The sequence below is a fragment of the Arachis ipaensis genome, chromosome B03 (assembly GCF_000816755.2).
Source record: "Arachis ipaensis cultivar K30076 chromosome B03, Araip1.1, whole genome shotgun sequence".
In the NCBI taxonomy this organism is placed as follows: Eukaryota; Viridiplantae; Streptophyta; class Magnoliopsida; order Fabales; family Fabaceae; genus Arachis; species Arachis ipaensis.
In genome coordinates this window covers 75,175,613-75,190,573 of record NC_029787.2, presented here as the reverse complement: position 1 = coordinate 75,190,573, position 14,961 = coordinate 75,175,613, and the positions used below count along the sequence as shown (strand labels likewise).

Here is a 14,961-nt window from a genome sequence, read left to right as displayed (position 1 = left end):
AATCGAGAAAACCAAACCAAACCAAACCGATTTTAATTGGTTTGGTTTGGTTCGGATGGTGTCGATAAACAAACCGAACCAAACTGAACCGCAGTTTAATTAAACGATTGGATCAGATGACTTTTCTCTCAAAACTGAACCAAACCGTACCACGAACACCCCTACATTGGCATAATCCCACATGTCCTCTTTGAGGTTTTTAGGCACACCATGCCAACTAGTATATAGCAAAGTCACAAAATGAGGATTTCTAACTGTTGTGCCCAAAAGTTGGTTGAGGTTAGATATGACCTCCTTGGTTGGACCTCTTTTTGCAACTCTATTTGGACCCCTAGCTAACCCTTTTGCCCAACCAGGCACATCCTTTTTCATGTCACGAGTTTTAAACCATTCTGAGAACTGTTGACTATGGTCTTTGGCTTTCTCTCACTTTGTTCTTCGTGGATTGTTATCATTTATTGCCTCCTCATGCTCTCTGAAGATCAAATATTCATATTCTTATTTGTTAGTAGGGTAAAATGTTATGATTGAGGTATACAAAATGACAATAAATCAAACAAAATACCTCATGTAGACTTCGATCTTATCACAATTGTTTAGGATGTATGCATGACCTTGTATTTCTGATTTTTCATCTAACATGAACAAATCTCCCATTTTTCCACCCAAAGGACATCCTTTGCTTGGAAACAAACTAGGAGTTCGCAGCTCATCAGAAACACACTCATCATTGTTTTGAGGGACTCTGTTGAATCTTGTCTGGACATCTTCATGCAAATATCTTGAGCAAAAATTAATACACTCATTCGCCAAATATCCTTCGGCAATGGGTCCTTCTGGACGACTTCTATTACGAACATTCGATTTTAGTGTGCACATGTATCGTTCAACAGGGTACATCTAATGATATTGAACTGGACCACCTAACCTCACTTCATTTGCCAAATTGATAGGCAAGTACACCATTATGTCAAAAAATCTTGGAGGAAAAATCCTCTCCAATTGGCATAATGTCTCAGCAATCTCTGCTTCTAAGTTAACTACCTCATGTAGGCTAATTACCTTCTGACATATCCGGCGAAAAAATGAACATAATCGAACTAAAGCGATGGCAACATGGTCAGGAAGTATGCTCTTGATCGGTACTTGCAACAAGTAATGTAACATGAAATGAGCATCATGGGTCTTGTAACCAGAAATCTTCTTTTCTGTTTGCTGCACACATCGAGCAATATTGGAAGCGCTGCCGTCTGGTAATTTTGCCCATTTTAACACACTACAAAAGATTGTTTTCTCTGCTGTAGTCATTGAGAAGCATGCCTTTGCTAACTTAGTTCTTTTACCATCATTCGTATCTTTTGGTTGAAGGTTTTTCCTGATACCCATGTCTTTAAGGTCAAAACGCGCAGCTGCATGATCTTTTGTCTTTCCAAAAATATCCAAAAGAGTTCCAATTATGCTATCAACTATATTCTTCTCTATGTGCATGACATCAAGGTTGTGTATAAACATGTTGAACTTCCAATATGGTAAATCGAAAAAGATTGACCGCTTTTCCAATTTGAAATGCCATTCTTTGATCTCCTTTGCTTCTTCCCAAAAGAATTATCTACCCCTTGCAATATATCAAATACAGTTGTTCCATCTAACAACTGCGGTGGAGACCTAAGTTCAGTTTTCCCATTGAAAGATCTTTTATTATGTCTCCATGGATGGTTCATGGGTAAAAACCTTCGATGATCTATATAAATAGTCTTGTGGCTATGTTTCAGATATATAGAAGAAGTCTCATCATTACAACACGAACAAGCCAATTTTTCTTTTGTACTCTACCCAGATAACATAGCATACGCAGGGAAGTCGTTAATTGTCCATAAAAGACATGCTCTCATGTTGAATGTTTTATTCTCTTTGGAATCATAAGTTTCGACACCTAACTCCCACAATTCTTTTAATTCTTCAATTAGTGGTTGAAGAAAGACATCAATATTATTTTCCATTGATTGTAGGCCAGGAATGAGTAAAGAGAGCATAAAATAATCAGGCTTCTTGCTCATCCAAGGGGGTATATTATACACCATTAGAACAACAGGCCATGTACTATGTGTACTACTTAAAGTTCGAAACGGATTGAATCCGTTGCTTGCTAAGCCAAGTCTCACATTACGAGGCTCCTTTGCAAAATTTTCATGTCGACTATCAAAAGGCTTTCCAAGATTCACCATCGGTAGGATGCCTTAATGACCCATCTTTAACACGTTCATTATGATGCCAGGACATAGCTTCAACCGTCTTTGTGCACATAAAAAGCGTTTGAAGTCTGGGAATCAGGGGGAAATGCCTTAGAGTTTTTGCAGCAACTTTACGAGGCTTTTTAGATGAGGTAGCATCGTCCTCTTCTACATGATGCTCAATATAACGGGATGTTCCACAGACATGGCAAGATGAGTCATTCTTATGCCTATTCCAATACAACATGCAGTCATTGTGACATGCATCGATCTTTTGGTAGTCAAGACCCAAATTCTTCACCATATTCTTCGTTTTATCAAAAGTAGTAGAAATATTGAAATGTGGCATTCCTTCTTTCAATAATTCTAAGAGAGAAGTGAACGACGTATTACTCCAACCATGCAAGCATTTTAACAAGTAAAGACGGATGGTAAAGGATAATCTTGTGATTTTTTTACATCCAGGGTATAGTTCTTGCCTCATCTACTAATTTATAAAATTTTTTTGCACCTTTGTTAGGCCCCATGTTATGTCCATCAACTTGTGTAGTATCTCTGAATCTATCACGTAACAACTCATCAATGTTATCATTGCAGTTATATTCCTCATCTGTGTCACTGTCAACATCCATAGCAACAAGTGATTCCCCATGATTAAACCACCGCCTATAACCTTTTACGAATCCATTGCATATTAGATGGTAATACACGACATCTCTCCTTAACCAAAGTCTATTACAACACTTTGCACATGGGCACTGAATGTCTTTCCCTTGAGGAATTCCCAGTGATGAAAAAGCAAAGTGTATAAACTTTTCTACACCGAGTTGATATTCTTTTTCACGATGTGGTGTATCCATCCAATCCTTGGACACATCCATCGAAAACCTATATATTTCAAATAGATAGCTAAGTTTCTAGTTTGAAGTCCTTACTGCTAGTCTCACTAACTACGAGTCTAGCATATTTTGAAGGCATTGGACATAAAATAGCAAAGAAAATTAAATTTTAGCAATTCTTAAAGAAGGTCCTAAAGTGAGTGCCTCAGGAAAGCACTTAAGTTGTACGCATAACATTAATAACAAATTAATAGATATATTTAAATTCGCATGAGCCAACCTTAAATACTGTCTTAATCTGTACCACAACAGCACCAAAATAGTAGCGCAGCAGAAGCAGAATTAGAGAGGTAGCAGTGGCAGCGAGTAGCAGTTCGGTAGTAGATAATTAGTACCAAAGCAACAGCAAAGCAGTACCACAGAAATAGCAGAACTTATTAATTAGATAGAGAGAAAGCTGATATTTCCTGCACCAAAATTGCTAGAAATTTATGCAATTATAAAATTAGGTTTATTCAAATATAACACAACAATTAAAATTTTAATAATTCAGAGGCTATATAAACATTGACATTTAATATACTTCAATATTATTCAATAGCAAAAGTTTCATTAAATTTCATTCAATTCTCTTTAAAACACACTGACACAAGAAGATTATTAGTTCACATTAAATACTATATGGACCCATAAATGTACTCTAGTGACCATTTTTCCTTGCACAACTACTTGATAGATACAGTACTTCATTAATGCAATTTATTTAATATATGAAGTTGTAAGATAACTCAGTAAATGCATTCACTTCATTTATAAGATAACTCAGTAAGTTTAAAGCAGTGAGCTTTTTTAAAAACTGTAGAACTAAGAAGTCCCAGCACTCCTTACTTTATAAAAGAAGCTAAAAAAAACTAATTTAAAGGCAGCATATTTAATACCAAGTACTTCAAAAACATTTTTTTAATGAAAAAGAAATAAGAAGGGGTATTCAATTCTAGTCTAAACAAGCTTTACTCTTCTCTCCTCTCTCTCCTCTCCCCAAAGGAAAAAAAGCTGAAACTTGAAATTAAAGTTTGTGAGGCATCAAAAAACACATACATTAGAGAAAAAGAAAGAAAAAGGACAGGTTAAAAAAATAAAATAAAAAGCAGAGGAAGCAGCTAAAAAACCAAGGATTTTCCCATTTCAGACACAGAAACGTGATCCCAAAACCTGTTATAGTTGTGAACTTAAGTAACAAAAAAAACATATTTTAGGCTAGCTAAGTAACAAGGATCAAATTCTTTGTAACAACATTACATGCATATTTAAACCAAATGCCTATTGACTTCTAGGAAAGAGTTAAAACAATAGTATTAACTTGGTTTCAACTTTCAAGAGGAATGCAGCTTTTCATTTCAACACAACATAAAAATAAATCAATTCAGAGTTTAATAACATCAGTTCTATTCTATTCTATAATTCCATAGCACCCAAAAATAATATTAACCAAAAAAATAAATCAATTCAACTAACACATTCAACACAACACAGCCATAACCGACTCATATGCACGGGTTTAATTACAGAGACTTGCTACTTAAATTAAACTTTAATCAAATACAGAATTCTATTTCATCAAATCCAATAAACATAACAGGGTTTCCAAAAGACATTGTACCCACCCTGTGATGCGTTCTTCATCAGCGGGTAAGTCCATGCATATTCTTCGCAAGTTTTAAAACTTTTTCAAATCTTGTTTAACCATAGGAAAATAAATAGGAAAATCGATGACTGAAAGTGTGAAATAGGAAAAGAAATAAAAGAAAGGAATAAGAATAGGACTTACAAAGAAGCAAGAAGCTAAGATCGATGAATGCTTGGAGAGTCTAGGGGTTTTTAACCTACCACCATAGAATATCTCAAATTTAATCACTATAAAAGGAAAATGACGTTAATAGCAAAATAGCAAAGAGTACAGCTATATATGGTTCATCAATTAAATTGCAGAAATCTACAACAAAATGTCCCACCGCATAACATTCAAATGATAGTTTACTCAATATATATATAAGAAAAAGCATAAATAGAACCCAGTTAGAACAAAACTAAAACGTGAACCAGTGTTATCCAGATTCAAGGATCAATCGTGTGTGGCAAGAAATAAGTAAAGTAAATACGATGGAACAAAAATAGAACTGCATGGTTGCTACAGCTCTCCATCATTTAAATCTATATTACCTCTTTCTTTTAAACTAAGAAACTTTAGAAATGAAATTTACCAAGAATGGTGGAGTGATGCCATTGAATTAGAAGTTTCCAAAAGGTCAACAAAGCACTTTAAATTCATTATTCTATGGGAATGCTTATTGATTACCAATAGACCATTAACTACCAAAGCATAGACCACCTTGTATCAAAATGTTTATCAAAAGATAACAAGCACAACATTACCTTGCCTAACTTGGTGAGAATAGGAGGCACAACCTCTTTTATTTTTGACACCTAAAACAGTGACAGTCAAATTAGATTTTAATGAAACTAGATATAACAAATGGTATCTAAATGGGGAAAGAGACAAAACAGTAGCAGAAACTGAGATTTAAATTAAAACCAAAGACGAAACAGTGTATGGAATAAAAAACAAAGAAGTTGAGAAAATTCAGTTTCAAAGGACACCCGAGGTGAGTAATTTATTAGATTTCTGCTATTATGATCTTTGAACTATTATTGATTCATTAGAGGCATAACTGCATAAGCCAATATGAGATCTTATGTAAATCAATCAATTGTAAGAACTGAATATGATCTGATATATAAGCAGTATTATCAGATGTTCTTTCAATCATGTGTTGTTCGTTCCCAATGGCAATAGCAACCCCTCTCTTTTCTCCTAAGAAGTTGATTAGTTTGTAACTAACTATGCCTACTGAGTTGACATATTTAATTTGGATTTTACAGTAGAATAACATAAGACATGATTTCAAGAAGCTGAGGTAGAGCAGTGGCTCTAAACCCGAAATAAATGAGGACGGGCATGGTGCATCATGCTTGCCAAGTAATCAGATCCAAAAGGTGTATTTCCATTCCACTTCTAATGTTGCGAATTGTGACAATGCTATAAACTGTGTACCGAGATAAACTCGATAGTCCAATAGCTTGTATTATCTATACACTGTTTACCATCTCAGTTACCATCTTACACTATTTCCACATAATCTATTAAACATTAATGTTGTAGTTGATATTTTCTTTCAACTATGCAAAATGTTTTTATTCTAGTTTAAATATTTATCCTTTTTCAGACCTCAGTGACACATAAAAGCTTTGGAAATTCATGGAAGCCTCCAATCAGCACCAACAATTCCAATCGTGCTACAGAAAAACTCAACCGATCAACAAGGCACTCAGTAACTTCAATGACAAAGATCACACGAGAAAATGCTTCTCCAAATATTCACCATTTGGAAGGTTAGTTACAACATTTGTTGGCTCATTAACTTCCCTAGGAAATAATATTGACATTAGGAAATAAACAATTACCAGCTAGAAATATGGATCATTTGGCAAATGCTTCAAAGCAAACTCCCTCTGGCATGTGTATCTTGGATCTATTTTGTGCAAAACACCATGTCTATATCCAGGAATAACCTGGCAATCCAAAAGTGAATAGCCAAAACCCTATTAACAAATTTCCAATACTTCTCATTGCACTTACTCTAGTTACGAAAACAACCCTTATTTTGGAAGTATAAAAAATTGTCCCCTAGTTCTTTTCAAATCTTTTACATAAAGTGTGAAATAGGAAAAGAAATAAAAGAAAGGAATAAGAACAGGACTTACAAAGAACAGGACTTTTCAAATGCCTGGAGAGTATAGTTTCTTCCAAAGCTAAGTGATGAGCGGATAATTTATACGCTTTTTGGCATTATTTTTAGTTAATTTTTATTATGTTTTTATTAGTTTTTATTCAAAAATCATATTTCTAGACTTTACTATGAGTTTGTGTGTTTTTCTGTGATTTCAGGTATTTTCTGCCTGAAATTGAGGGACCTGAGCAAAAATTTGATTCAGTGGCTGAAAAAGGACTGTAGATGTTGTTGGATTCTGACATCCCAGCACTCAAAGTGGCTTTTCTAGAGCTACTGAAGCCCAATTGGCGCGATCTCAATTGCGTTGAAAAGTAGACATTCTGGGCTTTCCAGCAATATATAATAGTTCATACTTTACCTGAGATTTGATGGCCCAAACTGGCATTCCAAGTCAGCATAAAAATTCTGGCATCAAAACGACAGAACTGGCATAAAAGCTGGAGTTAAACGCCCAAACTAGCACAAAAGCTAGCGTTTAACTCCAAGAAAAGTCTCTACATGTGAAAGCTTCAATGCTTAGCCCAAGCACATACCAAGTGGGCCCGGAAGTGGATTCTGCATCATTTACTCATTTTTGTAAACCCTAGGCTACTAGTTTTCTATAAATAGGACCTTTTGCTATTGTATTTACACACCTCATGACACTTTACACGTTTCATATTGTATTTCTGAAGGCATGAGTCTCTAAACCCCACGGTTGGGGGTGAGGAGCTCTGTTGTGTCTCGATGAATTAATGCAATTACTACTATTTTTCATTCTATCACGCTTGTTTCTATTCTAAGATATTCACTCGGACTTCAACCTAATGAATGTGATGATCCGTGACACTCATCATTATTCTCACCTATGAACGCGTGCCTGACAACCACCTCCGTTCTATCTACAATAGCTTGAGTGTATATCTCTTGGGTTTCTAATCTAAGATTAGTACCTTCGTGGTATAGGCCAGAATTATTGGCGGCCATTCCTGAGATCCGGAAAGTCTAAACCTTGTCTGTAGTATTCTGAGTAGGATCTGGGAAGGGATGACTGTGACGAGCTTCAAACTCGCAAGTGCTGGGCGTAGTAACAGACGCAAAAGGATCAATGGATCCTATTCCAGCATGAGTGAGAACCGACAGATGATTAGCCGTGCAGTGATAGCGCATTTGGACCATTTTCACTGAGAGGACGGATGGTAGCCATTGACAACGGTGATCCACCAACATACAGCTTGCCATGGAAGGAGCCTTGCGTGCATGAAGAAGAAGATAGTAGGAAAGCAGAGATTCAGAAGATAGAGCATCTCCAAAACCTCGATCTGTTTTCCATTACTGCAAAACAAGTATTTATTTCATGTTCTTTTACTTTTTACAATTAAATCTGAGAATTATTGATATCCTAACTAAGAGTTACAAGATAACCATAGCTTGTTTCAAGCCGACAATCTCCGTGGGATCGACCCTTACTCTCGTAAGGTATTACTTGGACGACCCAGTGCACTTGCTGGTTAGTTGTGCAGAATTGTAAAAGTGTGATTGTAATTTCGTGCACCAAGTTTTTGGCGCCGTTGCCGGGGATTGTTTGAGTTTGGACAACTGACGGTTTATCTTGTTGCTTAGATTAGGAATAATTTATTTTTGTTGGTTTAAATTCACAAAATTTGAGTCTTTTATTTGAGTTTAGTTTCATATTTTAAGTTTGGTGTCAATTGCATGCCTTTATTTCATATTTTACTCATCAAACTTGCATGTTCTTAGTTCTTTCTTGATCTTTAAAAATTCTAAGTTTGGTGTCTTCTTTGTGTTTTCCTTTAAATTTTCAAAAATTTGTGTTTGATTTTCTAAAAATTTTAAGTTTGGTGTCCCTTGTGCTTTTATTTACTTAAAAATTTTTTCAAAAATTTGTTCTTGGTGTTCATCTTGATCTTCAAAGTATTCATGGTGTTCATCTTGACATTCAAAGTTTTCGTGTTTGTTCTCTTTGTTTTGATCTAAAATTTCTAAGTTTAGTGTCATTTTGTTGTTTTTCTCTTTCCTCGTTAAAATTCAAAAATTAAAAAATATCTTTTCCTTATTTTACTCATAAATTTTGAAATTTTGCATTAAATTAGTCAAAGATTTTCAAAATCATATCCTTTTTTTAGTCAAGTCAAAATTCTAATTTTAAAAATTGATCTTTTCAAATCTTTTTCAAAAATCAAATCTTTTTAATTTCTTCAATCATATCTTTTTTTTAATAAATTACAATCATATCTTCTCAATCATATCTTTTCAAAATAATTTTCAATCATATCTTTCTGATTGCTGATTCCAAAATCTTTTTAATTAATAAATTAATTTAGTTTTCAATTTGCTTTTATTTTATTTTCTTCTAATTTTCGAAACTTTTATTTTATCTTCCATTTATTTTGTTTTATTTTATTCGGTTACTTTTAATTAAATAAAATAAAAAAAATTTAAAAATATAATTTATTTGCAATTCATATCAATTCTCTTTTCTCCATCATGGAAATAAGTGGAAATGAACAGTCCAGAAGGACTCTGGGGTCATATGCTAACCCCATTACAGCTGCATATGGGAGTAGCATCTGTATACCTCCCATCAAAGCAAGCAATTTTGAGCTAAATCCTCAGCTCATTATCATGGTGTAGCAAAATTGCCAGTATTCCGGTCTTCCACAAGAAGAACCTACTGAGTTTCTGGCACAGTTCTTACAAATTGCTGACACGGTACGTGATAAAGAAGTGGATCAGGATGTCTATAGATTATTACTATTTCCATTTGCTATAAAAGATCAAGCTAAGAGGTGGTTAAATAACCAACCTACAGCAAGCATAAAAACATGGAGATAGTTATCAGATAAATTTCTGAATCAATTTTACCCTCCAAAAAGGATGACACAGCTAAGGCTGGACATCCAAGGCTTTAAACAAGAGGATCATGAATCTCTTTATAATGCCTGGGAGAGGTACAGAGGGATGCTAAGGAAATGCCCCTCTGAAATGTTTTCAGAGTGGGTACAGTTAGACATCTTCTACTATGAGCTTACAGAAAGAGCTCAAATATCTCTAGACTACTCAGCTGGTGGATCTATACACATGAGAAAGATGATTGAAGAGGCTCAAGAACTCATAGATATTGTTGCTAGAAATCAACAACTGTACTCAAGCAGTGAGTCCTCCATAAAAGAAGAGGCTAGGGCAGTAACTACTGATCCTAATCCTCAAGAACAGATTATTGAGCTTAATCAGCAATTACTCCTTATGACAAAATAATTAGCAGTATTATTACGTTTATTATTATTATTACATGACCATCATTACTATTGCTAGTATTATTATTACTATTATTAATTATAAAGCATAGAAAATAAAAGGTGGTTTATACTTTGCATTAGGTTACATATATTATTATTATTATCATTATGCGTTAGGTTACGTGTGTGTATATATATATATACACGTGAATATCGTAAGAGAGAGGGAAGAGGATAACGAAGAGAGAAAGAGAGAAAACGTAAACTCTTCCGAACTTCCGGTTTCGATTTTTTAAAATCCATAACTCCAATAAAAAATCTAATCCGGTAAGAGTATTTGTAACCTCTTCTTCTACATGTTGGCACCATTTTTGATTAGTGGAAGTTGACAGTGACATAGCTCATCTTTTCTTTGGGTTTGGCAAACGGAAATTTTAGGAAGCATAGACGATTCTGGACATTTTCTTCTTCGATAGCTCAGTCAGAAAGTTTCTCCGGAGCTTCGAATATTTTGATTCCGTACGAAGGTATGGTTTTGGTTTCTCGTAGTTAATGTTTAATGTCACGTGAAAACTTAGGCTAGAAGACCTTAAGATAGGAATGAAATGAATGAATAATTGATGGATTGTGTATATGGTATAAAATGTGAGGTTTAGCTGTTGTCAATAATTTGCTGTTGAAGTTGGTCGGTTTTGGAAAAAGATTTAATATTGGTATTTGTTTGATTTTGAAATAATTTGTTATTGGAAATGATTTGAAGGATTGAGAGGTGTTTGATTTGATAGTTGGGACCCTTGAAGGGTGGAAGAAATTCGAGTTTTAAAGGAGATATTGCCAAAGTTTCTATAAGATTTAGAGTTTTGATTTAAGGTGTTATTCTAAGAAAGGAAAGAGATTATTATGTGGCTTGTGTATCTGAGACTATTTCTTGACCCTCTGTCGCAAGATGTGACCGGGCACTTTAACTCCCCCATGAGCATGCATATATATATAAATATTGAATATTATATTTGAGCTTGGAGTTCGTCTCCATGGAATACTATATTATTGAGCTTGGAGTTCGTCTCCATGGAATACTATATTATTGAGCTTGGAATGTGACTCCATGGAATATTATATTGATCTTGGAGTTTAACTCCATTGAATATTATTGAGCTTGGGGATGCACGCACAGAGGGACTGTCCAATAGTTAACTACCAGGACATGTCGGGTTGGCTGTATAACCGACAGATGAGACTCATCAGCCATAGGACAGGCATATATCATATGTATTTGTTTGCTTTATTTGAGTGTGCATTGTCTTAGCTTGCTTTACTGTTAAATTCTGCTTATCTGCTACTTGTTCTACTTGTTGTAAATGCTTCTCTATTTGTGTTTTTCTTGTCTGTAATGTTGGTCTATGCAACTAAGAGGCCCCTTGTCTGGCGGAGGAATGATGAGGGTTGTTCCACCAGAGATTCGGAGAACTGGAGGAGTCAGAAAGTGAAGTATTAAGTTAAAGTTAGATTCCGAACTAGATTACCTCTGATAACTTACCTAACTTTTGGTTTAGTTTATTTTCCTTAAGAATGATTCTGAGTGTCGAAATTCTAGGAATTCCTCTGGCTCTCCCGAGACCTTTTACATTAACTATGCAGGCACCTTTACCTTACTGAGAACCTCCGGTTCTCGTCCCATACTATGTTGTTGTTTTTCAGATGCAGGTCGAGAGACACCTCGTTGAGCGTCTGGGTATTCTCCTTACAAGCGAAGAACTACCTTTTTGACTGTCATATTTTGATTTTGGGCTATGTATACATGTTTATAGAATCTCCACATGTACACTTTGTGTTTTGTCCCTCCTAGAGGTCGACTTGGAGATACAGGGGTTTACTTTGTGTTTTGACTTTTATTTTGGGTTGTATATATATAATCATATACTCTGGCCGGCCTTAGCTTTGCAGGTCGAGTCTGGAGCTTGCTATCTAAGTTTTGGAACTCTGATATGTATATATGTTTTCAGCTTCCTTTTGATTTTTCCTGTCTGTTTTACAAATATCCGTGCGAGTATGACACGATTTCCTGTTTATCGTTTTTGATTAGCTTATCCTTCAAGGCTCCTAGATATGATTTCATCCAACTATATCTATGTACATATCCTTTTCTTTTAGAGGTCGTAATACCTTGCCACCTTTGCTTTACGACTTAGGCGTAAGGCCCTATGTGGTAGGGTGTTACATTATGGTATCAGAGCAGTTCGTTCCTATAGAGCCCGAGGGATAGACTGATTATGCTTCTGGGCATACTCTGGGTGTGTGTATGTGCTATTAGGATATCTGATTGATATATGTGGCATAAACATTCATGAGCATGCATTTGGAACTTTAAGCATTAGACTTGCGATATTGAGACTGATTAACTTAATATCACTTGTTTGGTGTGTGAAGGGACCATATGTCGACTCACGGACGCGGTCGCGGCCGAGGTAGAGGTAGGATAGGCACCGTTACTCCTGGCTCGACAGGGAATGATCCAGTAGACTTCATGGCTGCCCTGGGAAATATGGCTGCGGCTATGCAGGCGACAGCCGAGGCACTGGGTAATCAGATAAACCAGGGGAATCACGGAAACAATAATGATGAGGACGGTCCCATGACACTTGCTACATTTCTGAAAGTTCACCCTCTGACTTTTAGGGGAACCTCAAATCCCACTGATGCAGACAATTGGATTCAGGCTATGGAACGGGCACTACAGGCTCAACAGGTTCCTGAGGAGCAATGGGTTGAGTTTGGAACTTATCAGCTGCAGGGTGAGGCTCAACATTGGTGGCAGGGGACATGACGTATCCTGCAGCCAGATGGCACTGTGATTCCTTGGGAGGTTTTTCGAATAGAGTTCTATAAGAAATACTTTCCTAATTCAGCCAGAAATGCCAAGGAACTTGAATTGATGCAGTTAAAGCAAGGACAGATGACTGTTGCTGAGTATACTAGCAGGTTTGAGGAGTTATGTTGCTTTTCTCGTATTTGTCAAGATGCACCTGAAGATTTTGCTGAGTGGAAATGTATTAAGTATGAGGGAGGTCTCCGAAGTGATATTCTGAGCTTCGTTGCACCAATGGAGATCAGAGTGTTTTTGGAACTGGTAAACAAAAGTAGAGTTACTGAGGATTGTCTGAGAAAGGCGACATCAGATAAGAGTGATCAACGAATTTTTGTTAGGAGAGATCAGGGAAGGAACTTCGCCCCTAAAGGACAAGGTTTTAAGTGAGGCGGTTACACCCCACAACCACATTTGGGTCAGAATAACTTCCAGAGATTCGGTAATAATAACAGCCAGGAAAGAGGCAAAGGAAAGCAAGCTCAAACCCCACCGAATGATTTAACTTGTAGGAGGTGTGGAAAGTACCACCCGAATACTACGTGCAGGGTTGGTTTAGGTGTATGCTATTACTGTGGTGAACCTGGGCATTTGTCTTAGAATTGTCCAGAAAAGAAGAAGAATCAAGAAGCTGGAGAGGCACAACATCAGGGACGCGTGCTCACTATGACAGTGGATGGTGCTGGAAGTGCAGATACTCCGATTAGAGGTAATCACGCACTGATAATCAAAATTTCCGACTGCCTTGCATAGTAAATAACACGTAGCATTCATTGTAGTACATTACCGAGTTGTGAGCCTTGTGATTTTCAACTGAGCGATCGACTAAAGACCTCCGAATGGTGAGACAGAACGATAGTTGGTCAGCCTAGAAAAGTGACTAAATTCTTGGAGAATAATAATAAGAGTGGCGCAGCAGTAGTAGGTTGAATTATTTTGAGTATACAACTTAAGTTAAACATAAAGAACCGGAAATGTTGAGAGTTGTGCGGGACAGTTACCTGAAACCCAGAGATGGTAAGTTACGAAGAAAAGACATGACATAGGTTGAACCCGTAATTGATAATCGGTTATGTGTTAAGAGAAAGAGTAAATTGTGATAGATTTAGTGTCAGAGGCTGAACCAGTTTCGATTGAATTACGAAAGGTGACACCATTAGAATCAGCAGAACTTGGGAGCTAGATGAAGCGAGTATTAGAAGCGATAAACCTGTCGTTCTAATACCAGCCTGCCTTATAACCTTTCTGCATCGAGTCTATCTTGTATCTTCCGTTTTGCATAGACTTTTAAGCCATAAGAATATCCTAGATTTACAAACAAAGCATATCAAATCTTTCTATTTTTCTTTGACATGTTCAAGAAGGGAAGTTACGTTAGTATGAATCTTTTCCATTTTATATCAATTTTTGAGGGCGAAAATTTTTATAAGAGGGTAGAATGTAGCGACCCTCAGTTTTAAAAATATAAATATAAATAAGTTATAATTTATTTTATAAAATTAGAATTCCTTATTTTTAGAAAAATTATTTTTATTATCAGTAATTTCTTGAAATCCGTAACTCCAATCAAAAATCTAATCCGGTAAGAGTATTCGTAACCTCTTCTTCTACACGTTGGCACCATTTTTGATTAGTAGAAGTTGACAGTGACATAGCTCATCTTTTCTTTGGGTTTGGCTAACGGAAATTTTAGGAGGCATAGATGATTCTAGACATTTTCTTCTTCGATAGCTCAGTCAGAAAGTTTCTCCGGAGCTTCAAATATTTTGATTCCATACGAAGGTATGGTTTTGGTTTCTCATAGTTAATGTTTAATGTCACGTGAAAACTTGGGCTAGAAGACCTTAAGATAGGAATGAAATGAATGAATAATTGATGGATTGTGTATATGGTATAAAATGTGAGGTTTAGCTGTTGTCAATAATTTGCTGTTGAAGT

General features: G+C 35.9%; 1 long non-coding RNA gene across 1 annotated transcript; it reads left to right on the top strand.

Annotated features, from left to right (window-relative positions):
• Nucleotides 6,070–6,513, top strand: LOC110269725. The gene is made up of 2 exons (XR_002358489.1): nucleotides 6,070–6,124; nucleotides 6,355–6,513. It is a non-coding gene; the product is annotated as an uncharacterized LOC110269725 (long non-coding RNA).